General features: G+C 40.4%; 1 pseudogene; it reads left to right on the forward strand.

The window, feature by feature from the left end:
* The first annotated feature begins 7,101 nt into the window (after positions 1–7,101).
* LOC102863433 lies at positions 7,102–7,537 on the forward strand (annotated as a pseudogene).
* Positions 7,538–8,262: the final 725 nt, after the last annotated feature.

Consider the following 8,262-nt stretch of genomic DNA (forward strand, 5'->3'; position numbering starts at 1 on the left):
ATATTCTTCATCTGAAATTAAGATGGTATATAAGTTAATTTTCATTTTCATATATTTAACATTTTTTATGAGAAATATTTTTGTAATGATTTTTTAAATGTCTTTTCAAATGGAAAATGACATACTTCGGAGACAATTGCTTTCAGAAATCACTTAGATTACAGTGTCAATCATCTCTGGATGCCCAAAATCAATTTACAAAGGGAAGGCCAACTGGCTGTATTGTCAACGCCTCCGAGTTGACCCCTCAATCAGGAGATGGTAGATGTGACAGATCTAGCCGGAAGGTCCAACAATTCCCTTCTCCCTGATTCTTCTATCTGCTCCATTCTGTTAAAAAAGGTGATCTTTCCAGAAGACTGTGCTTGGGTGAGCAGTACGGCCTCACAGGCTGGAGCCCATGGGCCAAATTCAGGCCGCAGACAGGTTTTGTGTGGCCTGCACAATGTTTCTGGAAAAAGACATTCGTTGTCACCAGGTGGAAACTTGGGATGTTTCATACAAATACACAAATTTCTAGCTTCTCTTGAGAGTCTATATAGAAAATGGGGCAGTGCTGGGTTCCTGTCAGAGAGTGACAGCAATGGCCTGGTGCTGAGGAGCAGCTGTCCTCTCTAACAGAGCATGAGCTCCCCAATTCACGACGATCCCCATGACACTGTGGCAGCCCCAACACTGAGACAAGCGCCCCTTTATGCCTCATTATTATACTCATGCTGTTGTCTTACAATGGAGTTAGGAAGAAAGTGTAACACGTTCAGTATCCACGTTATAAGTAAAGCAGGAAAGTAAACCTACAGACAGCAGAGGACCAGGTGTTGGAAGCAAAGTGCAAACTATTTTCTTGTTGAAATAAAATATGTACTTACATTTTAATATGCAGATAAAACCTATCTGCATCAAAAGAATATACATCAGTACTCTTCATTTCTTTGCATTATATGCCTGGATAGTGTAAGTTGTTGTCAAACAACAGGTCTGAACCTTGTCCTATCCTGCACTATCCTCATGGAAATTGACTGACATTATGACTGCAGCAATGGGTGCAAATGTATCAGAGATGATGAGGATTGCACAGGATTGCTATGAGTGATAGGCAACTTGAAGGCACTCAACCACAATAACAAGATCATTAAAAGAAGCCCTGGAGGTGCAGCCTGTGACATATTTGGTTGATAGTGTCCCGCCATAAAGATTTACAGCCTCAGAAATTCAGTGGAGGATTGCCATGAGTTACAACAAACTGGACAGCAGTCAGGTGGAAAGTTATTGAGGATTAGGATTGATGACTATTGCTAGAATATCCCCACACAGATTACTTGCTAGTTGTTATGAAGAAAACTTCCTTTCGCAATGGAGAGATCTAGTGGACACCATTATACCAAACAGCCAAATCTGGCACCACTAACCATGGGGTATTCTAATTTTATGTACCTCTTTCTGCGGTCTAATGTGAAGAATACAGTATTAACCATGAAGCTCTTGGACAAAAAATGTTTAACATGACTCTAATTAAGTCAACAAACCTGATTTCCAAATTATAAGACTACAAGGAAGATAGGAATAAATTTTATACCAGAAGGAAACATTCTATGAGGCGACTGGTCCTGTCTCATCTATAGATGAAATTCGCATATGTACTAGATAATGATGGTACATTTTGCATATGTACTAGATAATGATGGTACATTTTCTTAGTTGTGATAATGATATTGTGATTATATAGAAGATTGCCCTTATTTTTAAGAAAGGGGCAGAGAAAACAAGCATAGCTAGACAAAGCAAATATAGCAAAACTTACTTAATCCAAGTGATGTGTATATAAGCATCCATTGCTCTAGTCTTTCAACTTTTTGTTATGTTAGAAATTTTTTTATATGTGGAACAATGAAGGAATGAAAACCCAAACTTTTTGTAAACTTTCATTAAAATAACAATTTATAAAAATATTTAGAAAATATATTTTTATAATAAATTGGATTAAATTATACAAAGATAAAAAATATAACCCTATATCTAAAAGTCTATTAAAGGATTTCCCATTCTGTTCTGACTGCATACTTTCCTAGTAGTCTTATTGAATATGAAGTGATTAAAGATGATGAATACCTATAGGGCAACAATCAATCACACGCGATCAAAAAGGCAGCATCTGCCCAGGGATAAAGCTCAGGCGGCAGAAAGGTCTAGAAAAGAAGGATGTAAGGAAAGAGTGAAGACAGGGTGGAAATGAGAGGGATGAATTTTACATTGCAGGTGTTGCCATCAATGGCACAAAACAAAACGTGCGGGAATTGTTGAATAGAAAATCATTTTGCTCTGTAAACTTCCATTCAAATGACAATAAAACTTTTTCTTAAAAAAGAGTAGATTGTTGGTATTGGGTGTTGTCCCATCAACTATGACTCATAGTGAACAATGAAAGAGTAGATTAAGCACAGAGATATTAACAGATAGGAGACAGCCTCAATGTGAAGACTGCCTTAGACCATGGGACCCCCAAGACTGCCTACCAACAAGGAAGGTGTCCACCTTGATTGTTGAAACAACTAAGTTTGTAGATTCATTTTGTTTATTATAGAATATATATGTCTTGTCTTCATACCTTTTCAATCTATATGTGGAACAGATCATCTGGGAGGCTGGATTTTATGAGGAGGAATGTGACATCAGGATTGGAGGAAGAATTATCAACAACCTGCGTTATGCAGATGAAACAATCTTGATTTCTGAAACTGAGGAGGACCTGAAGTGCTGAAGGTCAAGGACTCTAACTTTCAATATGGATTGAAGCGCAACATCAAGAAGACAAAGATTCTCACTGCTGGGCTGATTGGCAGCACCATGATGGATGGTGAAGAGATTGAGGCTGTTAACAATTTCAGCTTACTTGGCTCCACAATCAACAGTCTTGGCACCAGCAGTCAGGAAATCAAAAGACGAATTGCATTGGGACAATCTGCTGTCAGGGACCTTTCCAGAGTGCTGAAGAGCAACAGTGTCAGTCTGGAGATTAAGGTACTCCTGATCCAAGCTGTGGTCTTCATAAATACTTGTTATGCATCGGAGAGATGAACAATGACTAAGGATAACAGAAGAATTGATGCCTTTGAGTTGTGGTGATGGAGAAGAGTATTGAACATACCATGGACTGCCAAGAGAACAAACAGATCTGTCCTAGAGATAGTGAAAGCAAGCTGCTCCTTGGAGGCAAGAACTGTGAAGCCCCATCTCATATACTTTGGACACATTGCCAAGAGGGATTAGTCCTTGGAGAAAGACATTATGCTTGGGACGGTGGAAAGACAGCACAGGAGAGGAAGACCCTGGATGAGATGGATTGACACAGTGACTGGGGTAATGGGATTAGGTGTGTTGGAGACAGTGAGATTGGCTCAGGATAGGGCAGAGTTCAGAACTGTTGCACACAGGGTCACTATGAGTCGCAGGTGACTTGATGGCACGTAGCAACAAAAATAACATGGTATATAATAAAAATCTTAATAACTCATCTCTACTAAAAGAAAAATTTATTAACCAGTCCATCTCATTTCACTAAAATGATATAATTAATTGTAGCCACATTTAAAAACATTTTTATTTTTATTATTATTTTATTATTTTGTGTGTGTGTGTGTGTGTGTGTGTGTGTGTACCATCAAATCGGATTCCCAGCAGAGCATCTGGTGGATTTGAACCATGCACCTCTGGGATTGCAGTGCAGCTTCTTGCCACTAGGCCACCAGAGCTCCCCTTGTAGCCACATTTAAAAAGAAGTTACATCATGGATAGCCAAAACAAATACATACACACCCCAAAGCCTTTGAGGTGATTCTTACTCATGATAACCTTCCATCAAATTTCTGAAGTTCAGCTGCTAAGTTCAAACCACAACCTTTCAGTAAGCAGCCCATCACTTAACCTGCTATGCCACCAGGGGTGTGTGTGTGTGTGTGTGTGTGTGTGTGTGTGTGTGTGTGTGTGTTGTTTGAGACACATCACATTTCAGTGAGGAGAGGAGGAGGTACCCCAGATTATCAGTGTTTAAGTCCCTCACATGCCTTAGTCAGATCCTGAACATGAAAGAATCATATTCCAAGGACGATTGATCAATTTCCATAATTTCTAGGAACATTCTTCACTTTTCTCTGATAAGTGTGTTAATTTAGCCCTTCAAAGTGCAACATTTTAATTTATATAATCTCTATCTTTTATTGTGGTATATACTGGAAGAAAGCATAGAGAAATGGACAACATAGACCCCTTTCTCATGGAATAAACATCTGATTGGCCAGCTGGTCCCAACATCACAGAAATGAGTAAGAAGCAGAACAACAGCAAGTATCAACTTTGTTTGATTCAGATTCCAAAGTGCAGTGAGAGTTCAGAAACACAAATCAGTATGGAGAGAAGTAAACATGGAAAGTCTGTTTTTAAGCTGATTTTTTACTAAGCAGGTCCTTGAAGGAAATATACAACTTGATAAGGCAAAGAAGAAGGCATTTTAGGTAAGAACAGCGATAGGACAACAGGACAGGGATGAACAGCACACTTTGGTGAGATAGTACAGGAACTAGTCTGAACAGAACAGATGCTGTGTGTTAGAAAGCTCAAACTCGATGCCATAAAGTCAGAACCAACTCATAGCTGCTCCTTCAGCAGGTCCACTGCTGAACCCCAAGGTGGATTGAAATGTGCCTTTAGGCTGGCACTGCAACTCTCTATAGACTTATTTATTATTTCCTCTTTCATACATGCAGCAAATGCTTATTAAATACCATGTCAGGTGTTGGAAATATTGAGACAAAAGGAACACTGTCCTTGACTTCAATTTGAGTGTTGGAAATAGGCTCATAAATAATATGCATATCCACTTTGGAAAACCATTTGATAGTTACTGAAAATGTTAAGCATACCTTAAGTGTTGAGCATAAAATGTTAACCATATGACTCAGCCACTCCACTCCTATATACTTATCCAAAATAAACAAAAACATATGTGCATATAAAGAATTACACACATGTTCACAGTCACTTTATTTGTAATAACCCAAATTAGAAACAGGCTAAATACTCATCAACAGATGAATAAATAAAGCAAATATAAATATGCAATGGAAATTGCAGTATATGTATACAACGGAAGTTGTGGCATATCCATATAATGGAATACAACAATGAAAAGCAACAAATTATTGGTATATGTTGTTGGTTTTTGCTGTGGAGCCAGAACTGATCCATAGCTGACCCTCTAGCAGATTTTCAGAGGCAGTGAGTAAATCGCACAAGAGGAGTCTGCCTATCCTTCTCCCACGGAGAGGCTGGGGAATTTGAACTGCATTCCTTGGGGATTGCAGCACAGCTTCTTACCACTAGGCCACCAGAGCTACAGAGCACTATCAATACATACAACAACTTAAAAGATTCTTGGTGATGTAGTGGGTTACGTGTTGGGCTGCTAACCAGAACGTGGTGGCTGGAACCCAATAGTTGTTCCATGGGAGAAGGATGAGGCAGTCAGCACTTGCTAAGATTTACAGCTTTAGAAATCATAGGGTCGATGGGTGGGGATGGGGTGGGGTGAAGGAAATGGGGAGGATATTGTGTGAAAAACAATGTATTTGAACTTTGTAAATAAGTCAGTATAAAATAAAAACAAAGTCAGACTCCTCCATGGACTTGATCTGCCTACTGACCATCCCTCTTTGAACTGCCATGAAGATACACTTCTCAGGGGTTTCTGCACCTTGCCATTACTGTCCTTCTGAACAACACCAGAACAATTTAAGTTACATTTTTCAGGTCACACAAATGGAAAATAAAATCAGATCAGGTTCAGCTTCTCTTGAAAGTCAACTTCTAAAGATGCCTGAAAGCAAGAAAGAGATTCTTCTTTGCCTGTGGAAACAGCATCTACTCCTGCGTGCTGATCAAACCAACTCTGAACTAACACCTATCCCCCTAAACCAGCACCTCAAATACAAACAAACCGTAATAGGACTCCTCCCTTTAGTGTCCAGCCTGTAAATAATAACTAAAGCTACTACTAGCACTACAGGCCTTGACACCTTAGAAAATTCCCGTATCTCTCAAAAACTCTCCAAAAGTCGCTAGAAGATCTTGTAACTCAGCTTATTACAGTCCAAGACCAGATTGACTCCCACATAGCAGTTGCATTACAAAACAAGAGACTTAATCTATTAACTATATAAAGAGAGTCTCTGCCTATTTTTAGAAGACTTTTTTTCCTATAGACAATCAGGGACCAAGTGGCAACCAGGAATCCCCTTTGGCTACTTCCCATCCTAACTCCTTTTCTAGTCATTCTTCTTTTTTATAACTCTTGTTCCCTGTTTTATAAATATCTTTCAGAAATTTTTAATAAACTGCCTCAGCCTCGCTGCCATCTCCAAAGCAATGGCCCAAGAACACGTGAAGATGATGCTCCTCCTTCAGACCTTACAGGAAACCAACACCAGCCCCCCAACGTCACCCCAGTTCAGCAGGAAGTAGCTAGAGACAACTTCATCCCTAACCATTATATTCCTTTAGGGTTTGGAATGGAGGAAGAACACAGCAGTTGCCCCCAGCCTGCTCACTCCTTGAGAAAGCTGATAACATCTAAGGCAACTGGAACAGATACCAAAGCAAACACCAGACCAGAAACCAGACTAAAGACCAAACCAGACAATGGATCCTGATAAGGCTCTGGGCCTGATCACAAAAGCCCAAACCCAAGTTCATTAACAGCCCCAGATTCTGAGCAAAACTCCATCTTCTCTAGCACACCCCCCCCGAACCCCTAATAAAAAGAGGCCACCCTATACCACCTGCTTTCCATTTTGACCTGTTCTGCCATGAAATAAAAGCCTGTTTGTTTCTTGGGGAAAAAATAAAAACAAAACCAAACAAACAAACAAAAAATATTTACGACTTTGTAAACTAAGGGATGCTTTATTCTGTCCTACAGAGTTGCTTGCTAAGAGTCGGAATCTACTTGACGGCAGTGAGTTAACTTCACAGCAACACAGACAAGGCTTTAAAAAAAGTGGGTTTTGGCCACTACTGCAGGAAAAGGTCCCCAATACCTGAGTGCTCAAGATGTGTGACTTCACTGAGGACCAGACCACAGAATTTACGGAGACCTTCCAGCTGTTTGACTAAACAGGTGATGGAAAGATCCTGTCCAGCCAGTGTGAAGATGGAATGAGGACCCTGGGCCAGAGCCGCACCAACGCCGAGGTGTTCAAGGTTCTGGAGTGCTGAACTGAATGTGAAGGTCCTGGATTGTGCGCACTTCCTGCCCATGTTGCAGACTGTGGCCAAGAACAAGGACCACAGCACCTATGAGGACTACGTTGAAGGTCTTCGGGGATTTGACAAGGGAGGGAACGGCACTGTCATGGGTGCTGCAATCCGGCCTGTCCTAGGTGATAACATGGCAGAGGAAGAACTAGAGATGCTGGTGGCAGGGCATGAGGACAGCAATGGTTGTATCAACTATGAAGAGCTCTGCCGTGAGGTGCTGAACGGCTGAGGGAAGCCTTTCCTGTGTCCCTAGAGCCCCGTGCCTTCTCCTGTGTGAGACTCTATGTAGCCCTGAGAACAGCTTTGGCCATCACAGCCCCTTTTTTTCCCATACTGTAGCTCTTGCATAATGCTTGCCAGCAGCATTCATCAAATAAACTTGCTGTCTATGCCCCCCCAAAAGCTTTTTTTAAAAAAAATATTATTTTGAAAATTAAAAAAAATGTTAAAAAACATATAAGAGGCACAAAAGAAAAATGTTATATGACCCTGTTCATAGGGAATACTACTGACTAAGCAGGTAAAGAGTGGTTTGGATCCACTAACTACCCTATAGGAGAAAGAGGTGATTTACAGCCTCTGAAAACATGCTGGGAGGTCAACTATGAATCACTTCCAACTCCACAACATGTAGATTGATATTATATATGACAATTGATATTAAATATCTAGACTATTCAAAACCAAAATATATTGGTGGTTACCAGGAATGGGCAAGAGTGAGAGAAAAAAGGAAACATAACTCTTAGAGAGAGCTTTGGACACGGGTAATAATAACTTTAAAAACCATAGGAATAATTAAGGGTGATGGATGAACAATATGAACGTTCTATTACTGAACTGTACATGCAGACAATCAATCCACCTCATAGAGGGCCTTCCTCTCCTGCGCCGTCCCTCCACCCTCCCAAGCATGATGTCCCTCTCCAAGGACCGGTCTCTCCTCACTACATG

Source organism: Elephantulus edwardii, unplaced genomic scaffold (genome assembly GCF_000299155.1).
Source record: "Elephantulus edwardii isolate Elephantulus edwardi_28Jun2011 unplaced genomic scaffold, EleEdw1.0 scaffold00016, whole genome shotgun sequence".
In the NCBI taxonomy this organism is placed as follows: Eukaryota; Metazoa; Chordata; class Mammalia; order Macroscelidea; family Macroscelididae; genus Elephantulus; species Elephantulus edwardii.